Consider the following 14,034-nt stretch of genomic DNA (forward strand, 5'->3'; position numbering starts at 1 on the left):
TGATGTTTTATCATTACACAAAATAAGGTTTCATAATATTCACTTTAAATATTGACATATATTTTTGTTACAACAATGTTTATTTATATTTGATGTTGTTAATATTTGCTACAACCGAATGGTTAGGACGGTAATCTTTAGAACATAATCAGTGTTGATATTCGTTAATGCATTAAATGCAATCGCGCGATATTGATATTTCCCACAGTATTCGGAGAAGGAGATGGTTTGAGACTTTGAAAAAGACGAACTGTATAAATAAATAAAAGGAGAAAACGCAATCGGGCAAATGGCCCGGTAGAAAAATGGCACATTCCCACACATTCATAAGCGTCGCAAACGTTTCTCCACAGCGGAATCGCCGCCGTCGCCGCCGCCGTATAGAGGGAGCTGCAAGCGGCGCGCGACGCCAACTCGATTGTTAATTGCAACAAATCGTTTTAGCTCGAGGTTTACGACTGAACGCGTTAAAATTACGACTCGCTCTCGACCGGGAATCTGCCTTTCTAATGTCCAACTACGTTCGGTAGGTTACTGATTTTATTTCAACAACACAACATCTACTTTTATATCGATACTGCAAAACTAATAAATTTTCTTTTGTTACCTCAATACAGTAAAACCTCGATATAACGGACCTCGTTACAACAAACTTCTGATATAAGCACCGTTTCATTATTGTATATTTCTCATTGTACTAAAAGTAGAACTAACACTAGATCTAGAACTAGCAACATTCTGGTTTAGTCGCACGTGTCTTAAGATGGCTAAACCAGAATGTTTCTAGTTCTAAGTCTAGTGTTAGTTTGAGTGGTTATTCAGCGTTAGATTGAACTAAAACTAGAATTAACACTAGACCTAGAATTAGAAACAATTCCGGTTTAAACCCGAAACTTTCTAGTTCTAGGTCTAGTGTTAGTTCTACTTTTTTTTGTTATTCAGCCCTAGATTGCTCTTTATTTATAATGAACTAAAATTAGAACTAACACTAGACCTAGAACTAGAATCATTCGGATTTAGCCGTACGTATCTTAAGACGGTTAAACCCGAATGTTTCTAGTTCTAGGTCTAGTGTTAATTCTAATGCTAGTGTTAGTTGTACTTTTATTTGTTATTCAGCGCTAGATTGTTGTGTGTTTTTATTGAACTAAAACTATAACTAACACTAGAGCTAAAACCAGAAACATTTAACCGTAGACCTTATATAAAACATTTCATTTTAAGACACGGAAAAAAAGCAGTGCTTACTGATCAAGGTAAAGAGTTCATGAGTAATACATTTCAAGCAGTATGTAAACTGCTAGGTATTTCACAATTAAATTCAACAGCATATCACCACTATACTTTAGGTGCTATAGGAAACACACCTAAACATCTTATGACATATTTGAGAATTCAGTTAAATAATTATCCTGATTCATGGAGCAATTGGATTCAGTATTGGTGCTTTTCTTGCAATAATAAAATAAAGTACATACAGAACCCAAATTCGCTCAATATGAATTAGTTTTCGGAAAAAATAGCTTGATACCTTCAAATTTGACCAACGATGACGAACCGATTTATGATTTTGACAATAATGCGTTAGAACTAAAGTACACACTTCAAACAGCATGTACTGAAGCTCGCAATAATTTAATTAATTCAAAAATAAATAGAAAAAAAGATGACAAAAATGTATAAAAATTGATTATACAGTAGGAGATACAATTTTAATTAAGAATTAAATAGGCAGTAAGTTAGAGAATTTACTTAAACGTCCGTAAAAAATCGTATAAATTAAGTCACCAAATGTAGAAGTTAGGATAGATAATAAATTAATGGAAATACACAAATATAGAATTAAAAGGTATAAAATAAAAAAAATGCCATGGCTAAACCCGAAACTTTCTAGTTCTGGGTCTAGTGTTAGTTCAATTCTTTTTTGTTATTCAGTGCTAGATTGTTGTATTTTTCTATTGAATTAAAAGTAGAACTAACACTAGACCTAGAACTAGGATCATTCGGGTTTAGCCGTACGTCTCTTAAGACGGCTAAACCCGAATAATTCTAGTTCTAGGTCTAGTGTTAGTTCCAATGCTTATGTTAGTTCTATGGTTAGTTGTTATTCGGCGCTAGACTACTCTGTATTTTTATTGAACTAACATTAGAACTAACAAACTTCTGATATAAGCACCGTTTCATTATTGTATATTTCTCATTGTACTAAAAGTAGAACTAACACTAGATCTAGAACTAGCAACATTCTGGTTTAGTCGCACGTCTCTTAAGATGGCTAAACCAGAATGTTTCTAGTTTTAAGTCTAGTGTTAGTTTTAATGCTAGTATTAGTTCTAGTTTTAATTGTTATTGAGCACTAGAATGTTGTATATTTTTACTGAACTAAAAGTAGAACTAACGAACACAAATTTTAGTTTTACTCTATAAAACTTGATAAAATTTACTTAAGAAACTTATACATCTTTTGTTTAAACTTTTTTTGTATGGTTTCTTTAATCCTAAATAAAATAAATAAATAAATAAAAAAGTTTTTGGGTTGATGACGAACTACCTGTCCCTAATGTTCTATAAATTTGATATCAGATTTATGGTCACGTAGAGAAGGTGCGATATAACGCGGCCACCTCCAGGTAGAGGAATGCTTGGGACAGTCAGAGTCGAAATAGCCACAAGAACGACCGCTTCACCGCCTCATCGTGGTTCGTACCCCAAAAGACATCCAATCTACGCTTGCTAATATGTTCTTAGAAACGAAAACAACAACAAAGAAATCAACAAAAAACTTTTTGGTATGGTCAAGATCTACCTTTAATTAGCAAGCGCGATTTTTCAAAATTACAAAGACGAAAGATCGGGGTTTTATCTATCGATAAGAGGAAGATATGTAGATTCGTGCCAGACCGTTTAGGCAAGAACCGGAGGGGCCTTCGGGAACCCCATTCTTATCTGATCCGTTTTGATAACAATGGACTGGAAAGTATAGCCGAGAAGAACCGCGCATTGAAATATGAAGCGTTTATATCTTATCTCAACGGGAATTAGACAACGTCTGAAACGGGAAATGATTTTTTCTTTTTTAATTTGAATTGCTGATTTTCCCCCCGTTTGTTTTCCATCGAGATTAAAGATGATTTCAAGAATGTCGCGTATAAAGAGGCGAATTTGTATATATGGACATTAACAGACGTTGTGCATAGGTTTTAATACAAAGTAATGACAATATGAAATGATTGCCATCGTAATTACCACTCCGCACGCGAGCTGCTTGCACGCATACAACGAAAACAGCGGTGGAGCTTTTCGGTTACGGTGGGAACTTTAAAGAAGGGGCACTTGTAAGCGTGCGTATTATAAAAGGGGTTAATAAAATCTAGAGAAAGAAAATTATAATTTGCGTGCAAAAACAATATGGAAATTAAAAAATTACAAAGAGAAAAAAAATGCCATATTATTCAAATAACACTCATTTACCCGTTTATACCCCACGTGGTATAAACTAACCTCTAATATAATAACAACCACATTTTTCTTCATCATTTTTATGGACTAAAAAAATCCGATTTATTATGCACACATTATGTAAAGGACCAATTACGAACTAAGTCGGTTATTTGTTTTTAAACGTTGCGGTTTTACTTCTTTTTAACTCGACAGTTTATGCAAAACGATTTCTTTCAATTTATTTATAAAAGTAAATTGTATAATTATTAGGTGTCCGCAACCGTGTGCCTACTAATTAGAAATCAAATCCGCGCACTCGTTGAAATATCGTATCAACATGCAAAACGTTGGACACTAAATGGCGCGTTGGTCATAACAAAATCAAATTGAGCACGTTCTTGGCGCAACAACACGCGGCCGTCGAGGAGGTTTGTGAAATGCACTAATTAGGAGTAACGGATCGAAAATAAAGTGAGATGAACGCTGGTCGACGTTCTCTAATGATCATATTTACTAATGCAATTAGGATACGATGCCGACACAAAGAGTTTTGCAACTTTTACCATATTACATCTATTAAATGGAACACGAAGATCTTTTAATTCTTTAAAGTTCTATGGTAATTTTTCGTTTTAATTAATTTTATTATGTGTAAATGTTAAAAGTATTTCAAGTTTTCATTCTCAAGAAATAACCTGTTAGTTCTTATCCTCAGATTTAGTAGGATTAAATTCTTGCCCAATACCTCCAGAAATAGCCGGTCGCATTTTGTAAATTCATCAAATAAATTATTAGTTTTATTATGAACCCAAGTTTATTTATGCCTAAGAAAATCATCACCTTCCACTTGTATTTTCTCTTAATTTATTTTGATTTGACCTCCACGTTGAGAACTGAATGAATAGAAAAGAATAAACCGATAAACGCTTGATGTTTGTTTTTTTAGTAGGTGTAACATCGTATTTATTATTTGATTCTACCGATAACATTTGTATATATAAATTTGTATTTACAACAGTTATCTTCAAAGTTCTTACAAAAAATATTTCAGTGTGAATTAGAGTTGGAATGTGCGTCTCCAAGAATTCCAGACATATAGGTAACAACATCTCATTCTCACTTATTTTTAACACTTCCTTAAAAATAATGAGAACAAGTAGTACCACTCATCAACATTAGGATTGTCATCTTAGTGTCATGTAAAGGAGAATGTGATATGAAATCACGATTATTTATAATAATGATGTTATATATTACTTATGTCATATGAAAGAGTAATGTGTTTAAATTTAATTCGTTTAACTGTCTGACTGGAAGAGATTTTCTGACACCACTCATATTACTTCATTCCTATACGTTTGTTCAAATTGTTGATAAAATTTAATATATTTCCTTTTCCTCAATGTTTCATCTGTACAAAAAACGGAGTCAGCTAGTAAATAGTGGTGACTACGCACTGGATACTGCAAATTTATTTAAATAAAGAATTTTGTGTTTGCAGAAAATATGAGATCATCACTTTATGTAGCTACTAGATGATGTATACTCGTCAAAAGATGATGTTTATAAAAATTTCAGCTATCCTGGTGTTTTGCCAGATCCTTGATCATCTAATCGTGTGATTATTGTATAAATGTAGGTTGCACTGATTCTTTATCTGCATAATTACTTCTTCTTTTAACGTGTACAAATTGTTGACTCTCATTTCATGAATTCTCTACGAAATATTTTCTACATATAAATAGACTTGTAGATATAAAGACTGTTTTCAAGTGATATTTTGTAATAAAACTATCTTCTGCAAGTAGCAGCGTTTTGTTATATCTTCTTGTAGGTTTTTTTTGTTTAATTGAAAGTGTTCTAGTAAAAGAAAAAATAATTTTATCTTCTATTAGCTGTTCAGAGCATTGATAAAAATTTGAACGGTTTCTAATGTTCACATTTAGAAGTTTCGAACATAGCTTGCTTGCCACTAATAGCTTAGCCTCTTGCTATTTCCGTTATACCTCACATTTACTTCCACGCCTAATATGATTGTTGAAAATTTTTACAATTTCCGACAATCATGTTACGATACACTTAGATCTAACGTCAATATGTGCATTCAGCACACGTTCTACTCTAGCAATCAAAATATTGCGGCGATACCAGAACATTTTACAAGGATTTTTGGAATAATTTATGCCATTTAACCATGAATAGATAGTTAACAAACTAAATGAACCATTATTTTGGGAATACAGCTTGTTAAGAAAACTATATAAAACAATATTAATTATCAAATTCCTCACTAACATATGGAGTTTGTATTTCATCATGAAGTGTCTGTAGCGCATTGATTTTTTGTTCGTAATGAAAATAATAGTAAGTTCGCAAGTAGCAAGCACTATGAATAAATAACTAACAAGACAGTAAACCAAGGATTCTAATGTTGCTAGTAATACTTATGATGCCAAAGCTTTTTCTTTGGCATCCACCGATTTATAAAATTCCACGATTTTCTTACAATTTCCCAGTTAACCATGAGTTTCCAAGAATATTCAGAAACGTTCTGAAGTTTCTAGAAGATTTTCTAAGAACTTCTAACGCTTTCTATAGGTAGTAGATGTTTTCAAGAAGATTTGAAAAGTAATTCTAAAGAATTTGCATCAAATTTGTAAGCGTTTTCTTAGATATCCAGGAATGCATTGTATTTTTAGATGATATTCAAGTTTACCAAAACGTTTCCAAGGATATCAAACTCCAAACATATAGAGTTCGAATTTTATCTAAAGTGTCTGTAACGCATTGATTTTTTGTTTGTAAAGAAAATAATAGTAATAAGTTCGCAAGTAGCAAGCGCTATAAATAAATAACTAACAACACAATAAACCTAAGGATTCTAAAGTTGCTAGTAATACTTATGATTTGTAACGATTTTCAGGAATTACTAAGCTTTTTCTTTATCATCCACCGATTTATAAAATTTCACTATTTTCTAACAATTTCCCAGTTAACCATGAGTTTCTAAGAATGTTCAGAAATGTCCTGAAGTTTCTAGAAGATTTTCTAAGAACTTCTAACGCTTTCTATAGGTAGTAGATATTTTCAAGAAGATTTGAAAAGGAATTTTAAAGAATTTGCATCAAATTTGTAAGCGTTTTCTTAGATATTTTCTTAGATAATATTCAAGTTTATCAAGACGTTTCTAAGGACATCTATTTATTTATAAGAGTACCCAGATATGTTTAAAGATTTGCAGGTATTCTTTAAAGACTTTCAAGGATATTCTTTCAACTAATAATACCTTTCTCCCACCTAATGGTGTAGAAGCTAAAGAGTGCAGAATAAAGATATCCTCAATTTTTATAACTATCAGTGCTTTTTAGTACAAACTCTTTCACCTTGACAATAAAACAAAATATAATAAAACTATAGGATGTATTTTCAAGAACAATTCTTTTAAAGTCAAACTAGACATTTTTGAATTCCTTCTTTCTGTTAAATTTAACGTTAAAAATAAAAACGGTCACATAAAATAAAAGACACACCCGCCGATCTTTTACACTTCAATAAATTTCTGGAAAATACTAAAGATAAGGCAGCTAATTTAACGAAAGCCTTTCGTAATTAAAACCGTGTACGGCCGGTTGGTCTGGTGGGCCGTATCGATCGTAAACTCGACGAAAATCCACGCATACTCAATGTTTACGGCTGTGTGTACTTCTTCTACTCGAAGATCCACACCAAGCATCGCACAAGGTATATATCCACATCGCGCCCTGTTGGAGTGGATTTTAAATAGTGCCGTAAATCGTTACGTCTCGAACGCTTATAAAGATAAAATGTACATAAAATTCGCGCCATTAAGGCAGTAAAATCAGTCCATCAAAAGGATGTCCCTTATCTAAACGTCCTCGTCACTATCGTCGACGAAAAGGTAAACGAAAAACCAGTTGGAATTAATTGGAGGAATGTTAGTTTTTTTTTGTTTTGGAAATACACCTCCACACAAACCCCAGAAAGTATAAAAATTATTTTTAAATTTTCAACTTGATTGACAAAAAAATTAACTGATCCTGTCAAATATCTCGTAAAATCAGACGCGTTTAAAGATTCCGAAACTCTCTTAAAAGGTAGGAAAAGAAGAAAATATTTGCTGGGTTTCTGTCAATTGCGCGTTAATAAGAGTTGGAATTTTTCGAATCGACCCTCGACTTTTTTTACAGAGTCCCCCAATTCGGGTATCCCAATTCATTTAGTTGAAAACTTATTAATACCGTGGCAATTTTGGGACCGTTTCGGGCGCTTTTACAAATGGGAACGGGTTTTCAGCGGAAAGCCGTTTAGCTCTGTACACGTGTTCTGGAGATAAATTCGACGTTGCCAAACCACCGAGAAACAGCGATACCAAATTTTATAATTATCGTATCGGAATCTAGCAGGACGAGTCTTCGTCTTTCTACCTCGAGAGATTCGGTGCTAAAATCTTGACGTGTCATTTGTATTTTCGAACCCAAACCAACCCAAAACACTGTTTACACTTTTATTTTAATTCATTCTTTTTTGCTTTTATACTGATTTTTATTTACAATTTCAATACAACAGATGTTTAATTTTATTATTTTGGTAGAAATGGTAAATGGTTTCATATTCGACCCACAAAGAGCTGCACGCGAGCTTGATATTTAGTGGTTTTAAAATATTCTAACAACATTACAATATTCGTGTCTTGTTATCTTGAAAGATAAAAAAGATTTTGCTGACGAAAATAGGTGGAAAAACATAAGCAAAAGATTATTATTACATGGTTTAATGATTGAAAAAAAACATTCAACACTTTTTCAAAATCAGATCAATAAAGAAATCAAAATGAAAAATTGATGTTGTACAAGAAGGTTCAGAAGTCGAAAGAAAGATATAAATATGATCGAAAATGAGAATTATTTTGGTGGTAAAACCAACACAGAAATAAAATAAGAATCCATCTTCACTAGGAAGATGAACAATTTAAGTCAAAAACTTTCTGACGTAAACTTTCAAGCGATAAAACCCGAACTTGCCTTAAATGTTGGAAATGTGTGTTGAGTAATATTTTAGACATTATTGTGCAATACATTTATCAACATATTGCTAACATCAAAACAAATTTTCAACGAAAGGAAGATGTAACATCTTAAAATGATATTACTTTAGCAGAAGTTAATCAAAATAACTGAGACAGTTCAAAAGATTTCTTGGGATCTGATGGAAATGAATTTGAAAAGTTTAGTTTAGCAATTAATGTAATACGTTTTAATATTTTATGCTAAGTTTGCGATTTGATGATTAAAAGAGCAAAGGAGGCGGGCGAATAAAAGGAAAATAAAATTATCAAAAGTGTTATTTGTTAGGAAAGTTACATTTACGCTTTAAGAAAAATTTAGGATATCGAAGATTACACAAGATAACGCAATATTACATTGGACAACTGATTCGCTATTATTGATTTAGTGGATGAACTGATAAGCAACAATTTGTCTTAATTTGGAATAATAAGATAAAATAAGCCTTTTCCTTTTCGTATTCAGAAAATTTAACGGAGTTGTCTACACTCAACTTTCTCGTACTTGTTAATGGTATCGAAACATTTGCAAAACAAATTTATCGAACCTGATTTCTAGTTAGGACCGGAAGCCACCCTGATATGATTATTTGAGTTGCGGAAACTAAATTTCCATCCATAATTTTTAATAAAAAATTCAAATAAGTTTCAACGAAATCTTAATTCTGAAATGAAAATTTAATGTCAATCAAAGGACTTCTTTTAAATCAAATTAAATGTATGAAACTTCTTCGAAACTTGAATTGTTAACAGAAAACTTAATATTAACCGAAAAATCGAAATGTAATAATATTTTTCGAAACTTCATAGAAATTAAATTAAAAAAATTGTTATTGATCAAAGAAACTTCAATAAAATATCATTGTCTATTAAAAATTGTTATGTAACTTCAAAAACGTGGTCTAAACCTAATCAAATAATAAAAAGTTCATTTAAATGACAAAGTTTAACAGAAAATGTAGTATCAACGAAATGAACTTCAATAAACTTAATTTTTACCAGGAAATTTTATATTTAACTTAAAACTTAATCGTAATGTGACATGGAAGGTGTAAAAATTTGATTATAGTACAAGCAACTTTATTGGAACCTCAATTTCTTAATCTAAAATTTATTATCAATCAAAAAGAAACTCAATGTGGTTAACTTTGGTAAACTTCAAAATAATAATGAGTAAATAATTCTTTGGCATCTTAATGCAAAAACTTTATATCAACCACATAAATCTTAATGATGAAATTTGATTAATATAAAAAATTATAATAACATTAATTCTTAATAAGAAGTTTAATATTAACACTTCATCGAAACATAACTAAATTCAAGAAACTTCATCAAAGTGTTAATTTCTCATAAAACATTTGGATTAAAAGCTTCAATTTTAAGCCATATTTTCTACGTGCATTAAACAAACTTCATGCACTTTTTCTACAGTCTTAATTTGTAGCAAGAAACTTAACATTAGCCTAAAAAAATTTCAACGAAATCTATAAAACTTGAATATCAATATTAAATTGTGTACAAAATGTTTTTGGTCATGATAAAAATGGGCGAGTTATTAATTTTGCCAATGATTAAAATTTTATCGTAAGAAATATGTTTCTGAGGAACTATCCCATAAATTATCGGTACAACAAATTACTCAACGTCTACTTTAAGAAAACATTGAAGGAATTATTTGTAAACTTTCAGACTACAAAGTCAACAAGAAGAAACCTTAGACTACAATGATGTTGAGTTTAAAAGGAAAAGGTGTGAAACATATACAATAAGGCAAAAACTAACAAAGTATAAAAACTGCAACAATTATTTGCTTGTTTTTAACATCAAGATGCATCAAGTGTGGTTAGATATTATGTCTAACGTATTCTTAATAAATTAAGTACTTTATCTAAAAGGTGATGGCTTGGCTTTAATTTTTCTTAAACTTGCAAAATGTAAACAAAATAAAAAGTCATGTAACATTAGAAAAAAGAAACCAATAGTTATAAGTATCCAATTTGTAAAATTGTGCTTAAGTACTTAGTTTGTTTCTATATATGAGTTGATGAAGGGAGAATATTATGGATTTCGTGACATATTCTAATATCAATCGTCAAATCGCTCCACTACTTTATATTGCGTGATTGGTGCACGATAGGTCTAATGCACTTACAATATCTTGTGTGTTAAACAACTATGGATTTATATCCATTTCTAACAAACGTCTTTGATGAAGTCTTTGAAAATGAGGTTGAACGTCAAAAACTTTTATCAACTTTAATGTGGAAAAGCAACAAGTCAAAAATTAGGAAATTCAACGCTTTATAAGAATCATGGAAATTATAAACTTCATTAGAACAGATATGCTTATAGTCAAGACTCGATGTAATGGCAGTTTTACAAATTGTATGTTAAATTTTGTCATAACAAGGAGCATATTGAAGCAAGCTATTATAAACATTTACTTAAAATCTAAATTAATCTCGATCAAAATCCACCCAAAACAACTTGCAGTTTCTCAACATTGCGCAAAACTAGGAGTAATAATTGTCTTCGTGCGATAACTTTTTGATGCTTATGATGCAAGATGAAATTTTTTGTAAGTATTGACAACTTTTCGTCGTATTTAAGAAAGACTTAATAAAACATGAGAACGCAATTAAAAGATAATTTAGTGTTTTTCACCGATATAATAAAACCTCTAAAAAGTTTTAAGAATTTCACTGCATAGTAAGGACACGAATCTTTCAAAATTACATCAAAGCATTTTCAATTAAGAATAACATGGCTTATATAATATAATAGAAAAGACATTTAATCACTTCACTCATTTTAAAAAATCTATTTCCCAATGTATTATTCCTCATGTGACAGCATTAAACATCAAATAAAAAAGTTATAAACAAAAACTTGTTAAACGATTTTGAAGAATAATTGAAGACCCCTAGGTTGTTATGATTTATCTTAAAATACACGGTTTTAACATTAATTTGCTATATAAATCAGCACTTAATTGGTATTAGTTCTCTGAAGATCTAATTCTGAATGGTTTCATCAAGTCAAATCATTTTTATTTATAGTATTGAGGTTTAATCTTAATAATTATGCCACTGTATGCTCTGATTTTATCGAAAAATGTTTCATATAATAGTTGCTTAAAGTATGATTTAAAATCGTTTTCTTTAATAAAAATTTTCGATACATTGCCGGATAACGCTGCACACTGATATAAAAACAACATTTTTGAGGTTATCTTGATAATAAAAGGTTGTATTAAAATTTTTTTTAATCTTTTTGTTTAAAGTTACACTAAAAATAATTTTTGTTTGAAACATTTTTCAAAATTTTTGCTAGTTTACGCAATATTCTAATACAAAGTGATTTTAATTTCCCACTGCACAGTACAATTTATGACAATTAAAAGCATATCAATGTTTATCCCTTAATTTTATCGAAAAATGTTTCATATAATAGTTGCCTAAAATGTGATTTGAAACAGATTTTTTTAATAAAACTTTTTTGTAACTTCGCCGGGTGATGCCGTGTACTGATACAACAATAATATTTTTGAGGTTATCTTAATAATTAAGGATTGTATCAAAATTTTTTTTAAACAATTTTTGTTCAGAATTAAATCAAAAATAATTTTTATTTGAAACAATTTTCTAAATTTTTGTTAAATCACGTTATTTATTAGGACGAAACAATTTTAATTTCCCGCTGAACAGTACGGCAATTCATTCTTAAAAACATTATTTTTAAACCAAATTGTTTTCTTTTCGAAATATTATCATAAATAAGAGTCATATTTAATTTATTTATCATCGTATATAAAAAAGATTAATTTCTTCTAAAGAAATGAGACTGAAAAATTTTCCGGTTTGATTAAATACCAATTTTTTAAATAACATTTCTAAGAAAAAAGCGAAAACTTACAATTTAATTTTTAAACCGAAATTTCCAGTAATAATTTTTTTGTTTATTAATTCTGTCCGTTATACTTTATCGATTACATTTCTCGATAAGATTTGCCAATAAAAACAATTAACGAGTTTCGGTTAAATTAATTTACTAATTGGAGATTTGAATGATGGAGTTGTTATGTAACCCTTAATATTATTACTTTCTATCTTTCTATCTTAATTAAAAAGTAAGTTTTAATCTCAATTAAATTCCTCAGCGATTTATAATAAAATGACAGAGTATGTTTTATCTACAACGTTTTACCATTAATAATAATAACAATCTATCAGTGTTTCGTTTCTTGTTTGAAAGTGAATTATTTGAATAATTAAATTAGTTATAGGTTAAAATGAATTATGTGTTCGTGATTATAACTTTTTTAAAGCTTAAGAAATTTGTTAACGGTTTCAATGACTTTGAGATGAAGCTTAAGAGAATTACACAAAGTTTTGAACTATAAAATCTAAGGTTCACTTTCTTTGAAATCTCAAGTATTTCTTCGAACTCAATAGAAATTCCAAGAAAGTACCGGAGCGCTAAAACGTGAACCACGGGGGCTCCTCTCTCTCTCAACATCCTGTGAACATCGATATACACACGAATAAGAAGAACTGAGCAGATGTTCATAGACGTACGAACGGCACACGACCCGATTTTTTAACCGAAAACTATGCAAATTTCCTAATACCTAAATAGCTATTCTCCCTATTTTTATTCAAATAAAATTTTATTCACGTGTCACGCGCCTTGTGTATGAATATAAAGATAAAATTTACCTGCAAGCATTCCTGATCGTATCCACACTTTCGAAGAGTTGACGATCCGAAGAAGAAGTACAAACCAGGATAAAGTAATGCGACACTTTACTCTTCCAAAAATAAAAACAAAAATAATAAATAAATTGAAAATAAACCCAAGTTGATGAACTCACTCAAAAAAATAAAAATTCTTTTTATAAAAAAGAAATAACTAAGAACTTTTTATTTTCAAACTTTTCAGGAAGAAGAAATCCGCGGCGGAAAATTTATAAAAAACTCACAACACACACGCGATATCATTTTATACTTTATTTTTTAAATATTATAAACGGATTTAGTGTTTAGTTAAAAACGAAAATGAAAAGACCGCGTGCTTGAAAAAAACTGCTGCTGATTTTCTTCGTTTTAAATGAAATAATGCGATGTGTCCGTGAAAACGCGTGTTGTTTAGTAGTCCTTGTAGTCGCCGCGACGTCCTCCTCAATGTAAATGAAGAACGTATAATACTAATAATGGTAGCAATAATAATAATAATAATAAAATGTGTGACGTGAGTACGCTAAACGCGGACAACATGACCGCACCGTGTTAAGGCTTGGACTGCGTTCTTCATGGGTTAACAGCCAATGGGGGCGGTCCGAAGAGAGGGGATGTGTTCCACCACCCCTGTAACACCTGGGGAAAGATGGTGGGGAAACGGCGCGGCGCGCGGGGCCCCACTTTCGGGACACCGATGGTGGTGGGGAAAGACGCGCGGTTGAATGCTCGCGAAATAAGTTTAGAGTAGATTTGCAACAATTTCAGGCT

General features: G+C 30.8%; 1 protein-coding gene across 4 annotated transcripts in view; it reads right to left on the reverse strand.

Annotated features, from left to right (window-relative positions):
* The window catches only part of LOC111414433 (zinc finger homeobox protein 3-like), a 47,459-nt gene extending 33,627 nt beyond the window's left edge, over positions 1–13,832 (reverse strand). For all 4 annotated transcript variants that reach the window (XM_023045812.2, XM_023045804.2, XM_023045782.2 and 1 more), the window contains exons 1-2: positions 13,401–13,832; positions 13,246–13,337 (exon numbers count right to left, since the gene is read on the reverse strand). The gene's annotated coding sequence lies outside the window, so the exon portion shown is untranslated. The remainder of the gene's footprint in view (positions 1–13,245; positions 13,338–13,400) is intronic.
* Between the last annotated feature and the right edge of the window lie 202 nt (positions 13,833–14,034).

This window comes from Onthophagus taurus, chromosome 1, assembly GCF_036711975.1.
Source record: "Onthophagus taurus isolate NC chromosome 1, IU_Otau_3.0, whole genome shotgun sequence".
NCBI classification, from domain to species: domain Eukaryota; kingdom Metazoa; phylum Arthropoda; class Insecta; order Coleoptera; family Scarabaeidae; genus Onthophagus; species Onthophagus taurus.